The sequence below is a fragment of the Hyla sarda genome, unplaced genomic scaffold (assembly GCF_029499605.1).
Source record: "Hyla sarda isolate aHylSar1 unplaced genomic scaffold, aHylSar1.hap1 scaffold_1191, whole genome shotgun sequence".
NCBI classification, from domain to species: Eukaryota; Metazoa; Chordata; class Amphibia; order Anura; family Hylidae; genus Hyla; species Hyla sarda.
Genome location: NW_026607814.1, coordinates 20,148 through 36,876, shown reverse-complemented (window position 1 = coordinate 36,876; position 16,729 = coordinate 20,148). Strand labels below are relative to the sequence as shown.

The 16,729-nt window shown below is 46.3% G+C and overlaps 8 non-coding genes across 8 annotated transcripts; all 8 read right to left on the bottom strand.

Moving 5' to 3' along the window:
* Positions 1–384: 384 nt before the first annotated feature.
* Positions 385–575, bottom strand: LOC130303151 (U2 spliceosomal RNA). The gene has a single exon (XR_008853265.1). It is a non-coding gene; the product is annotated as a U2 spliceosomal RNA (small nuclear RNA).
* Positions 576–2,660: 2,085 nt separating this feature from the next.
* LOC130303113 (U2 spliceosomal RNA) lies at positions 2,661–2,851 on the bottom strand. The gene has a single exon (XR_008853229.1). It is a non-coding gene; the product is annotated as a U2 spliceosomal RNA (small nuclear RNA).
* A 2,087-nt stretch (positions 2,852–4,938) lies between these two features.
* Positions 4,939–5,129, bottom strand: LOC130303112 (U2 spliceosomal RNA). Its single transcript, XR_008853228.1, has one exon. It is a non-coding gene; the product is annotated as a U2 spliceosomal RNA (small nuclear RNA).
* A 2,089-nt stretch (positions 5,130–7,218) lies between these two features.
* On the bottom strand, positions 7,219–7,409 carry LOC130303111 (U2 spliceosomal RNA). The gene has a single exon (XR_008853227.1). It is a non-coding gene; the product is annotated as a U2 spliceosomal RNA (small nuclear RNA).
* Positions 7,410–9,498: 2,089 nt separating this feature from the next.
* Positions 9,499–9,689, bottom strand: LOC130303110 (U2 spliceosomal RNA). Its single transcript, XR_008853226.1, has one exon. It is a non-coding gene; the product is annotated as a U2 spliceosomal RNA (small nuclear RNA).
* A 2,087-nt stretch (positions 9,690–11,776) lies between these two features.
* LOC130303109 (U2 spliceosomal RNA) lies at positions 11,777–11,967 on the bottom strand. The gene has a single exon (XR_008853225.1). It is a non-coding gene; the product is annotated as a U2 spliceosomal RNA (small nuclear RNA).
* Positions 11,968–14,055: 2,088 nt separating this feature from the next.
* LOC130303108 (U2 spliceosomal RNA) lies at positions 14,056–14,246 on the bottom strand. Its single transcript, XR_008853224.1, has one exon. It is a non-coding gene; the product is annotated as a U2 spliceosomal RNA (small nuclear RNA).
* A 2,080-nt stretch (positions 14,247–16,326) lies between these two features.
* LOC130303107 (U2 spliceosomal RNA) lies at positions 16,327–16,517 on the bottom strand. Its single transcript, XR_008853223.1, has one exon. It is a non-coding gene; the product is annotated as a U2 spliceosomal RNA (small nuclear RNA).
* Positions 16,518–16,729: the final 212 nt, after the last annotated feature.

Sequence of the window (16,729 nt, the reverse complement as noted above, 5' to 3'; positions counted from 1 at the left end):
TAAGGGGTAGGGGTGTGGCGCGATATTGGGGAAGGGATGAGATTTTATATTTCTTCATAAGCATTAATCTTATTTTGTCAATTAGGAACATTCAGCACCCACCCGCTATCAAGGCAGCTGCCTATCATGTCATGCCCTACCTGCACAGGTGTGCTGGCTACTCAAATGATCCAATTAAGGAGGCCATTTAGTCAGCAGCAGCAGAAGTCCTGTGCCTGGACGCTCCAACAGCGGCCAGACACAAGCAGAAGCAGCAGAAGCAGCAGCAGCAGCACCACCTTTTGTTTTTTGGCTGCAGCAGCAAGGCCCACAGGGCTGGCTAGCTGGCTAGCCAGCAAGCAGGTAGCAATGAAAGTAGGAATCTTTCTTTTTAACCCTGTAAGGGGGTGGTGCACTGTACCCGAAGATACTGCCATATGGGGTCAATGCATAGGGCGACGGAAGCAAGCTTCGAAATCGGCCCCCGTTCTCAAAAATCCATTTAATATATGGTCCCCAGATAGGGGACGTATCAGATATTAAACTGATAAGAACAGATACTACACTTGATCTTAGCCAAAAGGCCGAGAAGCGATAACCGTGAAAGGGGCGGGCCCAACAAGGTCCCCTTCATGGGCACTATCACTGCTTGCTGTCAGGGAGGCTGCCAGACAATTTTCCATGCACACTCTGGGCTGGGGGGCAGTCAACCACCAGTACACACAGCAGAACCTAAACCCATACCATTATTGCTAAGCAGCAAGACAGGGGCCCATTGCACTCCCACGGGGCCTTTTTAAATGCAATCCATAACCCGGATTTGCCAGGAACCCTTCTTACTCCTCCTACTTGCATGTGACACTGGGCTTAGGATCTGCATAGGAAACACACACACAAGCACACACCTACCTTTGTTGCCTGCAGATGCCTCCTTGGCTGTCCCCAAACGGTATCAAACCAACACCCACGGGAAGCTGTAAGCATAGAGGACATGCCTGCACCCCATTGGACTTACCTGTGTGGGTTAAATCCGGGTTATTTGACAACCTATGGCGGTGATGGTTCTGCTCAGGCAGAGCAGTGCTGATGCTCCTCATAAAGCTGTCGCTGCTGTGAAGGTTCTAGGTGACATCACAAATCCCTATGGTTACATACACAACAAAGCTGGGTTGTTGTTGTTTACACTCTGCAAGGCCTGTGGAAGTGAGTGACATCATAGCACTGTAGTTCTGAGGGTTCTAGATGGATGCAACAATCTCCTGTTGCTTCTATGAAGGCCATAATAGACGACATCACCAAACAGCTCCATAGTCACATACACAGCAAAGGAGAGATGTTGTTTACACCTAGTGATGTCAGTGGTATTGAGTGACATCACAGCACAGTGCTAAGGCTCCTGGGCCTGGACACAGCAGCGGCTGCAATATCTCAACGGAGAATACGTTTATATATATGTGTGTGTGTGCGCGTATATATATATATATATATATATATATATATATATATATATATTTCTCCGCCGAAATCACTTTTAAACCCATTTCCACCTTTTTTTCCCTTCTCTTCCTCTTACTTTTTTTTCACGTTTTTTTACGTTTTTCTCCTTTTCGCCTCTTTTCTGGGCGTATTATTCTTCTTTTTCTTCTTTTTTTTCGTCTAATGCATACCCCATCAGTGCAGCAATGCTTATTCAATACCGCCAGCAGATGGAGACACTGGGGGATAATTTTCTAAGGATTTATACTGATTTTTCCTGTCTGAATTTGTCGCACAGAAAGTTGCAGGCCAAATATGTGTGACATTTCAGCGACTTTAGCTTCTAGAGCATTTTTACAACATTATACATAGGTGCTGAATACATAAAAAGCGACTGTTCAGCGACAGACAAGTCGCATCGGCTGAAAGTAGGCCAGAATGTCAGTCCATGTTGGAGCAGGTTTAGATACAGTCTAAAGTATAGATCTCAAAGTCTGTGCACAGAATTTAGCAAGGGCCTCGCACCTTCTGATGCATCAGGTAGGTGCACAATAGCATAGCCTAACCCTCTGTACTTTGGTCTATATTGATGCGGGACATAGACAGCCAGCTGATGACCAATCCATTAGTGCAATGGATGGCTGGAAGCATTTGTCTTTGCCTTTGCAATACCACAGAAGCAATGCATGGTCAATGTACAGCAATGACACACCTGTGTGAACAGCCAGGAGACCCCCCCCCCCCCCCCATGTTATGTTACATAGTTACATAGTTAGTACGGTCGAAAAAAGACATATGTCCATCAAGTTCAACCAGGGAATTAAGGGGTAGGGGTGTGGCGCGATATTGGGGAAGGGATGAGATTTTATATTTCTTCATAAGCATTAATCTTATTTTGTGAATTAGGAACATTCAGCACCCACCCGCTATCAAGGCAGCTGCCTATCATGTCATGCCCTACCTGCACAGGTGTGCTGGCTACTCAAATGATCCAATTAAGGAGGCCATTTAGTCAGCAGCAGCAGAAGTCCTGTGCCTGGACGCTCCAACAGCGGCCAGACACAAGCAGAAGCAGCAGAAGCAGCAGCAGCAGCACCACCTTTTGTTTTTTGGCTGCAGCAGCAAGGCCCACAGGGCTGGCTAGCTGGCTAGCCAGCAAGCAGGTAGCAATGAAAGTAGGAATCTTTCTTTTTAACCCTGTAAGGGGGTGGTGCACTGTACCCGAAGATACTGCCATATCGGGTCAATGCATAGGGCGACGGAAGCAAGCTTCGAAATCGGCCCCCGTTCTCAAAAATCCATTTAATATATGGTCCCCAGATAGGGGACGTATCAGATATTAAACTGATAAGAACAGATACTACACTTGATCTTAGCCAAAAGGCCGAGAAGCGATAACCGTGAAAGGGGCGGGCCCAACAAGGTCCCCTTCATGGGCACTATCACTGCTTGCTGTCAGGGAGGCTGCCAGACAATTTTCCATGCACACTCTGGGCTGGGGGGCAGTCAACCACCAGTACACACAGCAGAACCTAAACCCATACCATTATTGCTAAGCAGCAAGACAGGGGCCCATTGCACTCCCACGGGGCCTTTTTAAATGCAATCCATAACCCGGATTTGCCAGGAACCCTTCTTACTCCTCCTACTTGCATGTGACACTGGGCTTAGGATCTGCATAGGAAACACACACACAAGCACACACCTACCTTTGTTGCCTGCAGATGCCTCCTTGGCTGTCCCCAAACGGTATCAAACCAACACCCACGGGAAGCTGTAAGCATAGAGGACATGCCTGCACCCCATTGGACTTACCTGTGTGGGTTAAATCCGGGTTATTTGACAACCTATGGCGGTGATGGTTCTGCTCAGGCAGAGCAGTGCTGATGCTCCTCATAAAGCTGTCGCTGCTGTGAAGGTTCTAGGTGACATCACAAATCCCTATGGTTACATACACAACAAAGCTGGGTTGTTGTTGTTTACACTCTGCAAGGCCTGTGGAAGTGAGTGACATCATAGCACTGTAGTTCTGAGGGTTCTAGATGGATGCAACAATCTCCTGTTGCTTCTATGAAGGCCATAATAGACGACATCACCAAACAGCTCCATAGTCACATACACAGCAAAGGAGAGATGTTGTTTACACCTAGTGATGTCAGTGGTATTGAGTGACATCACAGCACAGTGCTAAGGCTCCTGGGCCTGGACACAGCAGCGGCTGCAATATCTCAACAGAGAATACGTTTATATATATGTGTGTGTGTGCGCGTATATATATATATATATATATATATATATATATATATATATATATATATATATATTTCTCCGCCGAAATCACTTTTAAACCCATTTCCACCTTTTTTTCCCTTCTCTTCCTCTTACACGTTTTTTTACGTTTTTCTCCTTTTCGCCTCTTTTCTGGGCGTATTATTCTTCTTTTTCTTCTTTTTTTTCGTCTAATGCATACCCCATCAGTGCAGCAATGCTTATTCAATACCGCCAGCAGATGGAGACACTGGGGGATAATTTTCTAAGGATTTATACTGATTTTTCCTGTCTGAATTTGTCGCACAGAAAGTTGCAGGCCAAATATGTGTGACATTTCTGCGACTTTAGCTTCTAGAGCATTTTTACAACATTATACATAGGTGCTGAATACATAAAAAGCGACTGTTCAGCGACAGACAAGTCGCATCGGCTGAAAGTAGGCCAGAATGTCAGTCCATGTTGGAGCAGGTTTAGATACAGTCTAAAGTATAGATCTCAAAGTCTGTGCACAGAATTTAGCAAGGGCCTCGCACCTTCTGATGCATCAGGTAGGTGCACAATAGCATAGCCTAACCCTCTGTACTTTGGTCTATATTGATGCGGGACATAGACAGCCAGCTGATGACCAATCCATTAGTGCAATGGATGGCTGGAAGCATTTGTCTTTGCCTTTGCAATACCACAGAAGCAATGCATGGTCAATGTACAGCAATGACACACCTGTGTGAACAGCCAGGAGACCCCCCCCCCCCCCCATGTTATGTTACATAGTTACATAGTTAGTACGGTCGAAAAAAGACATATGTCCATCAAGTTCAACCAGGGAATTAAGGGGTAGGGGTGTGGCGCGATATTGGGGAAGGGATGAGATTTTATATTTCTTCATAAGCATTAATCTTATTTTGTCAATTAGGAACATTCAGCACCCACCCGCTATCAAGGCAGCTGCCTATCATGTCATGCCCTACCTGCACAGGTGTGCTGGCTACTCAAATGATCCAATTAAGGAGGCCATTTAGTCAGCAGCAGCAGAAGTCCTGTGCCTGGACGCTCCAACAGCGGCCAGACACAAGCAGAAGCAGCAGAAGCAGCAGCAGCAGCACCACCTTTTGTTTTTTGGCTGCAGCAGCAAGGCCCACAGGGCTGGCTAGCTGGCTAGCCAGCAAGCAGGTAGCAATGAAAGTAGGAATCTTTCTTTTTAACCCTGTAAGGGGGTGGTGCACTGTACCCGAAGATACTGCCATATCGGGTCAATGCATAGGGCGACGGAAGCAAGCTTCGAAATCGGCCCCCGTTCTCAAAAATCCATTTAATATATGGTCCCCAGATAGGGGACGTATCAGATATTAAACTGATAAGAACAGATACTACACTTGATCTTAGCCAAAAGGCCGAGAAGCGATAACCGTGAAAGGGGCGGGCCCAACAAGGTCCCCTTCATGGGCACTATCACTGCTTGCTGTCAGGGAGGCTGCCAGACAATTTTCCATGCACACTCTGGGCTGGGGGGCAGTCAACCACCAGTACACACAGCAGAACCTAAACCCATACCATTATTGCTAAGCAGCAAGACAGGGGCCCATTGCACTCCCACGGGGCCTTTTTAAATGCAATCCATAACCCGGATTTGCCAGGAACCCTTCTTACTCCTCCTACTTGCATGTGACACTGGGCTTAGGATCTGCATAGGAAACACACACACAAGCACACACCTACCTTTGTTGCCTGCAGATGCCTCCTTGGCTGTCCCCAAACGGTATCAAACCAACACCCACGGGAAGCTGTAAGCATAGAGGACATGCCTGCACCCCATTGGACTTACCTGTGTGGGTTAAATCCGGGTTATTTGACAACCTATGGCGGTGATGGTTCTGCTCAGGCAGAGCAGTGCTGATGCTCCTCATAAAGCTGTCGCTGCTGTGAAGGTTCTAGGTGACATCACAAATCCCTATGGTTACATACACAACAAAGCTGGGTTGTTGTTGTTTACACTCTGCAAGGCCTGTGGAAGTGAGTGACATCATAGCACTGTAGTTCTGAGGGTTCTAGATGGATGCAACAATCTCCTGTTGCTTCTATGAAGGCCATAATAGACGACATCACCAAACAGCTCCATAGTCACATACACAGCAAAGGAGAGATGTTGTTTACACCTAGTGATGTCAGTGGTATTGAGTGACATCACAGCACAGTGCTAAGGCTCCTGGGCCTGGACACAGCAGCGGCTGCAATATCTCAACAGAGAATACGTTTATATATATGTGTGTGTGTGCGCGTATATATATATATATATATATATATATATATATATATATATATATTTCTCCGCCGAAATCACTTTTAAACCCATTTCCACCTTTTTTTCCCTTCTCTTCCTCTTACTTTTTTTTCACGTTTTTTTACGTTTTTCTCCTTTTCGCCTCTTTTCTGGGCGTATTATTCTTCTTTTTCTTCTTTTTTTTCGTCTAATGCATACCCCATCAGTGCAGCAATGCTTATTCAATACCGCCAGCAGATGGAGACACTGGGGGATAATTTTCTAAGGATTTATACTGATTTTTCCTGTCTGAATTTGTCGCACAGAAAGTTGCAGGCCAAATATGTGTGACATTTCTGCGACTTTAGCTTCTAGAGCATTTTTACAACATTATACATAGGTGCTGAATACATAAAAAGCGACTGTTCAGCGACAGACAAGTCGCATCGGCTGAAAGTAGGCCAGAATGTCAGTCCATGTTGGAGCAGGTTTAGATACAGTCTAAAGTATAGATCTCAAAGTCTGTGCACAGAATTTAGCAAGGGCCTCGCACCTTCTGATGCATCAGGTAGGTGCACAATAGCATAGCCTAACCCTCTGTACTTTGGTCTATATTGATGCGGGACATAGACAGCCAGCTGATGACCAATCCATTAGTGCAATGGATGGCTGGAAGCATTTGTCTTTGCCTTTGCAATACCACAGAAGCAATGCATGGTCAATGTACAGCAATGACACACCTGTGTGAACAGCCAGGAGACCCCCCCCCCCCCCCCCCATGTTATGTTACATAGTTACATAGTTAGTACGGTCGAAAAAAGACATATGTCCATCAAGTTCAACCAGGGAATTAAGGGGTAGGGGTGTGGCGCGATATTGGGGAAGGGATGAGATTTTATATTTCTTCATAAGCATTAATCTTATTTTGTCAATTAGGAACATTCAGCACCCACCCGCTATCAAGGCAGCTGCCTATCATGTCATGCCCTACCTGCACAGGTGTGCTGGCTACTCAAATGATCCAATTAAGGAGGCCATTTAGTCAGCAGCAGCAGAAGTCCTGTGCCTGGACGCTCCAACAGCGGCCAGACACAAGCAGAAGCAGCAGAAGCAGCAGCAGCAGCACCACCTTTTGTTTTTTGGCTGCAGCAGCAAGGCCCACAGGGCTGGCTAGCTGGCTAGCCAGCAAGCAGGTAGCAATGAAAGTAGGAATCTTTCTTTTTAACCCTGTAAGGGGGTGGTGCACTGTACCCGAAGATACTGCCATATCGGGTCAATGCATAGGGCGACGGAAGCAAGCTTCGAAATCGGCCCCCGTTCTCAAAAATCCATTTAATATATGGTCCCCAGATAGGGGACGTATCAGATATTAAACTGATAAGAACAGATACTACACTTGATCTTAGCCAAAAGGCCGAGAAGCGATAACCGTGAAAGGGGCGGGCCCAACAAGGTCCCCTTCATGGGCACTATCACTGCTTGCTGTCAGGGAGGCTGCCAGACAATTTTCCATGCACACTCTGGGCTGGGGGGCAGTCAACCACCAGTACACACAGCAGAACCTAAACCCATACCATTATTGCTAAGCAGCAAGACAGGGGCCCATTGCACTCCCACGGGGCCTTTTTAAATGCAATCCATAACCCGGATTTGCCAGGAACCCTTCTTACTCCTCCTACTTGCATGTGACACTGGGCTTAGGATCTGCATAGGAAACACACACAAAAGCACACACCTACCTTTGTTGCCTGCAGATGCCTCCTTGGCTGTCCCCAAACGGTATCAAACCAACACCCACGGGAAGCTGTAAGCATAGAGGACATGCCTGCACCCCATTGGACTTACCTGTGTGGGTTAAATCCGGGTTATTTGACAACCTATGGCGGTGATGGTTCTGCTCAGGCAGAGCAGTGCTGATGCTCCTCATAAAGCTGTCAAAGCTGTCGCTGCTGTGAAGGTTCTAGGTGACATCACAAATCCCTATGGTTACATACACAACAAAGCTGGGTTGTTGTTGTTTACACTCTGCAAGGCCTGTGGAAGTGAGTGACATCATAGCACTGTAGTTCTGAGGGTTCTAGATGGATGCAACAATCTCCTGTTGCTTCTATGAAGGCCATAATAGACGACATCACCAAACAGCTCCATAGTCACATACACAGCAAAGGAGAGATGTTGTTTACACCTAGTGATGTCAGTGGTATTGAGTGACATCACAGCACAGTGCTAAGGCTCCTGGGCCTGGACACAGCAGCGGCTGCAATATCTCAACGGAGAATACGTTTATATATATGTGTGTGTGTGCGCGTATATATATATATATATATATATATATATATATATTTCTCCGCCGAAATCACTTTTAAACCCATTTCCACCTTTTTTTCCCTTCTCTTCCTCTTACTTTTTTTTCACGTTTTTTTACGTTTTTCTCCTTTTCGCCTCTTTTCTGGGCGTATTATTCTTCTTTTTCTTCTTTTTTTTCGTCTAATGCATACCCCATCAGTGCAGCAATGCTTATTCAATACCGCCAGCAGATGGAGACACTGGGGGATAATTTTCTAAGGATTTATACTGATTTTTCCTGTCTGAATTTGTCGCACAGAAAGTTGCAGGCCAAATATGTGTGACATTTCTGCGACTTTAGCTTCTAGAGCATTTTTACAACATTATACATAGGTGCTGAATACATAAAAAGCGACTGTTCAGCGACAGACAAGTCGCATCGGCTGAAAGTAGGCCAGAATGTCAGTCCATGTTGGAGCAGGTTTAGATACAGTCTAAAGTATAGATCTCAAAGTCTGTGCACAGAATTTAGCAAGGGCCTCGCACCTTCTGATGCATCAGGTAGGTGCACAATAGCATAGCCTAACCCTCTGTACTTTGGTCTATATTGATGCGGGACATAGACAGCCAGCTGATGACCAATCCATTAGTGCAATGGATGGCTGGAAGCATTTGTCTTTGCCTTTGCAATACCACAGAAGCAATGCATGGTCAATGTACAGCAATGACACACCTGTGTGAACAGCCAGGAGACCCCCCCCCCCCCCCCCCCATGTTATGTTACATAGTTACATAGTTAGTACGGTCGAAAAAAGACATATGTCCATCAAGTTCAACCAGGGAATTAAGGGGTAGGGGTGTGGCGCGATATTGGGGAAGGGATGAGATTTTATATTTCTTCATAAGCATTAATCTTATTTTGTCAATTAGGAACATTCAGCACCCACCCGCTATCAAGGCAGCTGCCTATCATGTCATGCCCTACCTGCACAGGTGTGCTGGCTACTCAAATGATCCAATTAAGGAGGCCATTTAGTCAGCAGCAGCAGAAGTCCTGTGCCTGGACGCTCCAACAGCGGCCAGACACAAGCAGAAGCAGCAGAAGCAGCAGCAGCAGCACCACCTTTTGTTTTTTGGCTGCAGCAGCAAGGCCCACAGGGCTGGCTAGCTGGCTAGCCAGCAAGCAGGTAGCAATGAAAGTAGGAATCTTTCTTTTTAACCCTGTAAGGGGGTGGTGCACTGTACCCGAAGATACTGCCATATCGGGTCAATGCATAGGGCGACGGAAGCAAGCTTCGAAATCGGCCCCCGTTCTCAAAAATCCATTTAATATATGGTCCCCAGATAGGGGACGTATCAGATATTAAACTGATAAGAACAGATACTACACTTGATCTTAGCCAAAAGGCCGAGAAGCGATAACCGTGAAAGGGGCGGGCCCAACAAGGTCCCCTTCATGGGCACTATCACTGCTTGCTGTCAGGGAGGCTGCCAGACAATTTTCCATGCACACTCTGGGCTGGGGGGCAGTCAACCACCAGTACACACAGCAGAACCTAAACCCATACCATTATTGCTAAGCAGCAAGACAGGGGCCCATTGCACTCCCACGGGGCCTTTTTAAATGCAATCCATAACCCGGATTTGCCAGGAACCCTTCTTACTCCTCCTACTTGCATGTGACACTGGGCTTAGGATCTGCATAGGAAACACACACACAAGCACACACCTACCTTTGTTGCCTGCAGATGCCTCCTTGGCTGTCCCCAAACGGTATCAAACCAACACCCACGGGAAGCTGTAAGCATAGAGGACATGCCTGCACCCCATTGGACTTACCTGTGTGGGTTAAATCCGGGTTATTTGACAACCTATGGCGGTGATGGTTCTGCTCAGGCAGAGCAGTGCTGATGCTCCTCATAAAGCTGTCGCTGCTGTGAAGGTTCTAGGTGACATCACAAATCCCTATGGTTACATACACAACAAAGCTGGGTTGTTGTTGTTTACACTCTGCAAGGCCTGTGGAAGTGAGTGACATCATAGCACTGTAGTTCTGAGGGTTCTAGATGGATGCAACAATCTCCTGTTGCTTCTATGAAGGCCATAATAGACGACATCACCAAACAGCTCCATAGTCACATACACAGCAAAGGAGAGATGTTGTTTACACCTAGTGATGTCAGTGGTATTGAGTGACATCACAGCACAGTGCTAAGGCTCCTGGGCCTGGACACAGCAGCGGCTGCAATATCTCAACGGAGAATACGTTTATATATATGTGTGTGTGTGCGCGTATATATATATATATATATATATATATATATATATATATATATATTTCTCCGCCGAAATCACTTTTAAACCCATTTCCACCTTTTTTTCCCTTCTCTTCCTCTTACTTTTTTTTCACGTTTTTTTACGTTTTTCTCCTTTTCGCCTCTTTTCTGGGCGTATTATTCTTCTTTTTCTTCTTTTTTTTCGTCTAATGCATACCCCATCAGTGCAGCAATGCTTATTCAATACCGCCAGCAGATGGAGACACTGGGGGATAATTTTCTAAGGATTTATACTGATTTTTCCTGTCTGAATTTGTCGCACAGAAAGTTGCAGGCCAAATATGTGTGACATTTCTGCGACTTTAGCTTCTAGAGCATTTTTACAACATTATACATAGGTGCTGAATACATAAAAAGCGACTGTTCAGCGACAGACAAGTCGCATCGGCTGAAAGTAGGCCAGAATGTCAGTCCATGTTGGAGCAGGTTTAGATACAGTCTAAAGTATAGATCTCAAAGTCTGTGCACAGAATTTAGCAAGGGCCTCGCACCTTCTGATGCATCAGGTAGGTGCACAATAGCATAGCCTAACCCTCTGTACTTTGGTCTATATTGATGCGGGACATAGACAGCCAGCTGATGACCAATCCATTAGTGCAATGGATGGCTGGAAGCATTTGTCTTTGCCTTTGCAATACCACAGAAGCAATGCATGGTCAATGTACAGCAATGACACACCTGTGTGAACAGCCAGGAGACCCCCCCCCCCCCCCCATGTTATGTTACATAGTTACATAGTTAGTACGGTCGAAAAAAGACATATGTCCATCAAGTTCAACCAGGGAATTAAGGGGTAGGGGTGTGGCGCGATATTGGGGAAGGGATGAGATTTTATATTTCTTCATAAGCATTAATCTTATTTTGTCAATTAGGAACATTCAGCACCCACCCGCTATCAAGGCAGCTGCCTATCATGTCATGCCCTACCTGCACAGGTGTGCTGGCTACTCAAATGATCCAATTAAGGAGGCCATTTAGTCAGCAGCAGCAGAAGTCCTGTGCCTGGACGCTCCAACAGCGGCCAGACACAAGCAGAAGCAGCAGAAGCAGCAGCAGCAGCACCACCTTTTGTTTTTTGGCTGCAGCAGCAAGGCCCACAGGGCTGGCTAGCTGGCTAGCCAGCAAGCAGGTAGCAATGAAAGTAGGAATCTTTCTTTTTAACCCTGTAAGGGGGTGGTGCACTGTACCCGAAGATACTGCCATATCGGGTCAATGCATAGGGCGACGGAAGCAAGCTTCGAAATCGGCCCCCGTTCTCAAAAATCCATTTAATATATGGTCCCCAGATAGGGGACGTATCAGATATTAAACTGATAAGAACAGATACTACACTTGATCTTAGCCAAAAGGCCGAGAAGCGATAACCGTGAAAGGGGCGGGCCCAACAAGGTCCCCTTCATGGGCACTATCACTGCTTGCTGTCAGGGAGGCTGCCAGACAATTTTCCATGCACACTCTGGGCTGGGGGGCAGTCAACCACCAGTACACACAGCAGAACCTAAACCCATACCATTATTGCTAAGCAGCAAGACAGGGGCCCATTGCACTCCCACGGGGCCTTTTTAAATGCAATCCATAACCCGGATTTGCCAGGAACCCTTCTTACTCCTCCTACTTGCATGTGACACTGGGCTTAGGATCTGCATAGGAAACACACACACAAGCACACACCTACCTTTGTTGCCTGCAGATGCCTCCTTGGCTGTCCCCAAACGGTATCAAACCAACACCCACGGGAAGCTGTAAGCATAGAGGACATGCCTGCACCCCATTGGACTTACCTGTGTGGGTTAAATCCGGGTTATTTGACAACCTATGGCGGTGATGGTTCTGCTCAGGCAGAGCAGTGCTGATGCTCCTCATAAAGCTGTCGCTGCTGTGAAGGTTCTAGGTGACATCACAAATCCCTATGGTTACATACACAACAAAGCTGGGTTGTTGTTGTTTACACTCTGCAAGGCCTGTGGAAGTGAGTGACATCATAGCACTGTAGTTCTGAGGGTTCTAGATGGATGCAACAATCTCCTGTTGCTTCTATGAAGGCCATAATAGACGACATCACCAAACAGCTCCATAGTCACATACACAGCAAAGGAGAGATGTTGTTTACACCTAGTGATGTCAGTGGTATTGAGTGACATCACAGCACAGTGCTAAGGCTCCTGGGCCTGGACACAGCAGCGGCTGCAATATCTCAACAGAGAATACGTTTATATATATGTGTGTGTGTGCGCGTATATATATATATATATATATATATATATATATATATATATATATTTCTCCGCCGAAATCACTTTTAAACCCATTTCCACCTTTTTTTCCCTTCTCTTCCTCTTACTTTTTTTTCACGTTTTTTTACGTTTTTCTCCTTTTCGCCTCTTTTCTGGGCGTATTATTCTTCTTTTTCTTCTTTTTTTTCGTCTAATGCATACCCCATCAGTGCAGCAATGCTTATTCAATACCGCCAGCAGATGGAGACACTGGGGGATAATTTTCTAAGGATTTATACTGATTTTTCCTGTCTGAATTTGTCGCACAGAAAGTTGCAGGCCAAATATGTGTGACATTTCTGCGACTTTAGCTTCTAGAGCATTTTTACAACATTATACATAGGTGCTGAATACATAAAAAGCGACTGTTCAGCGACAGACAAGTCGCATCGGCTGAAAGTAGGCCAGAATGTCAGTCCATGTTGGAGCAGGTTTAGATACAGTCTAAAGTATAGATCTCAAAGTCTGTGCACAGAATTTAGCAAGGGCCTCGCACCTTCTGATGCATCAGGTAGGTGCACAATAGCATAGCCTAACCCTCTGTACTTTGGTCTATATTGATGCGGGACATAGACAGCCAGCTGATGACCAATCCATTAGTGCAATGGATGGCTGGAAGCATTTGTCTTTGCCTTTGCAATACCACAGAAGCAATGCATGGTCAATGTACAGCAATGACACACCTGTGTGAACAGCCAGGAGACCCCCCCCCCCCCCCCCATGTTATGTTACATAGTTACATAGTTAGTACGGTCGAAAAAAGACATATGTCCATCAAGTTCAACCAGGGAATTAAGGGGTAGGGGTGTGGCGCGATATTGGGGAAGGGATGAGATTTTATATTTCTTCATAAGCATTAATCTTATTTTGTCAATTAGGAACATTCAGCACCCACCCGCTATCAAGGCAGCTGCCTATCATGTCATGCCCTACCTGCACAGGTGTGCTGGCTACTCAAATGATCCAATTAAGGAGGCCATTTAGTCAGCAGCAGCAGAAGTCCTGTGCCTGGACGCTCCAACAGCGGCCAGACACAAGCAGAAGCAGCAGAAGCAGCAGCAGCAGCACCACCTTTTGTTTTTTGGCTGCAGCAGCAAGGCCCACAGGGCTGGCTAGCTGGCTAGCCAGCAAGCAGGTAGCAATGAAAGTAGGAATCTTTCTTTTTAACCCTGTAAGGGGGTGGTGCACTGTACCCGAAGATACTGCCATATCGGGTCAATGCATAGGGCGACGGAAGCAAGCTTCGAAATCGGCCCCCGTTCTCAAAAATCCATTTAATATATGGTCCCCAGATAGGGGACGTATCAGATATTAAACTGATAAGAACAGATACTACACTTGATCTTAGCCAAAAGGCCGAGAAGCGATAACCGTGAAAGGGGCGGGCCCAACAAGGTCCCCTTCATGGGCACTATCACTGCTTGCTGTCAGGGAGGCTGCCAGACAATTTTCCATGCACACTCTGGGCTGGGGGGCAGTCAACCACCAGTACACACAGCAGAACCTAAACCCATACCATTATTGCTAAGCAGCAAGACAGGGGCCCATTGCACTCCCACGGGGCCTTTTTAAATGCAATCCATAACCCGGATTTGCCAGGAACCCTTCTTACTCCTCCTACTTGCATGTGACACTGGGCTTAGGATCTGCATAGGAAACACACACAAAAGCACACACCTACCTTTGTTGCCTGCAGATGCCTCCTTGGCTGTCCCCAAACGGTATCAAACCAACACCCACGGGAAGCTGTAAGCATAGAGGACATGCCTGCACCCCATTGGACTTACCTGTGTGGGTTAAATCCGGGTTATTTGACAACCTATGGCGGTGATGGTTCTGCTCAGGCAGAGCAGTGCTGATGCTCCTCATAAAGCTGTCGCTGCTGTGAAGGTTCTAGGTGACATCACAAATCCCTATGGTTACATACACAACAAAGCTGGGTTGTTGTTGTTTACACTCTGCAAGGCCTGTGGAAGTGAGTGACATCATAGCACTGTAGTTCTGAGGGTTCTAGATGGATGCAACAATCTCCTGTTGCTTCTATGAAGGCCATAATAGACGACATCACCAAACAGCTCCATAGTCACATACACAGCAAAGGAGAGATGTTGTTTACACCTAGTGATGTCAGTGGTATTGAGTGACATCACAGCACAGTGCTAAGGCTCCTGGGCCTGGACACAGCAGCGGCTGCAATATCTCAACGGAGAATACGTTTATATATATGTGTGTGTGTGCGCGTATATATATATATATATATATATATATATATATATATATATATTTCTCCGCCGAAATCACTTTTAAACCCATTTCCACCTTTTTTTCCCTTCTCTTCCTCTTACTTTTTTTTCACGTTTTTTTACGTTTTTCTCCTTTTCGCCTCTTTTCTGGGCGTATTATTCTTCTTTTTCTTCTTTTTTTTCGTCTAATGCATACCCCATCAGTGCAGCAATGCTTATTCAATACCGCCAGCAGATGGAGACACTGGGGGATAATTTTCTAAGGATTTATACTGATTTTTCCTGTCTGAATTTGTCGCACAGAAAGTTGCAGGCCAAATATGTGTGACATTTCTGCGACTTTAGCTTCTAGAGCATTTTTACAACATTATACATATACATAAAAAGCGACTGTTCAGCGACAGACAAGTCGCATCGGCTGAAAGTAGGCCAGAATGTCAGTCCATGTTGGAGCAGGTTTAGATACAGTCTAAAGTATAGATCTCAAAGTCTGTGCACAGAATTTAGCAAGGGCCTCGCACCTTCTGATGCATCAGGTAGGTGCACAATAGCATAGCCTAACCCTCTGTACTTTGGTCTATATTGATGCGGGACATAGACAGCCAGCTGATGACCAATCCATTAGTGCAATGGATGGCTGGAAGCATTTGTCTTTGCCTTTGCAATACCACAGAAGCAATGCATGGTCAATGTACAGCAATGACACACCTGTGTGAACAGCCAGGAGACCCCCCCCCCCCCCCCCCCCATGTTATGTTACATAGTTACATAGTTAGTACGGTCGAAAAAAGACATATGTCCATCAAGTTCAACCAGGGAATTAAGGGGTAGGGGTGTGGCGCGATATTGGGGAAGGGATGAGATTTTATATTTCTTCATAAGCATTAATCTTATTTTGTCAATTAGGAACATTCAGCACCCACCCGCTATCAAGGCAGCTGCCTATCATGTCATGCCCTACCTGCACAGGTGTGCTGGCTACTCAAATGATCCAATTAAGGAGGCCATTTAGTCAGCAGCAGCAGAAGTCCTGTGCCTGGACGCTCCAACAGCGGCCAGACACAAGCAGAAGCAGCAGAAGCAGCAGCAGCAGCACCACCTTTTGTTTTTTGGCTGCAGCAGCAAGGCCCACAGGGCTGGCTAGCTGGCTAGCCAGCAAGCAGGTAGCAATGAAAGTAGGAATCTTTCTTTTTAACCCTGTAAGGGGGTGGTGCACTGTACCCGAAGATACTGCCATATCGGGTCAATGCATAGGGCGACGGAAGCAAGCTTCGAAATCGGCCCCCGTTCTCAAAAATCCATTTAATATATGGTCCCCAGATAGGGGACGTATCAGATATTAAACTGATAAGAACAGATACTACACTTGATCTTAGCCAAAAGGCCGAGAAGCGATAACCGTGAAAGGGGCGGGCCCAACAAGGTCCCCTTCATGGGCACTATCACTGCTTGCTGTCAGGGAGGCTGCCAGACAATTTTCCATGCACACTCTGGGCTGGGGGGCAGTCAACCACCAGTACACACAGCAGAACCTAAACCCATACCATTATTGCTAAGCAGCAAGACAGGGGCCCATTGCACTCCCACGGGGCCTTTTTAAATGCAATC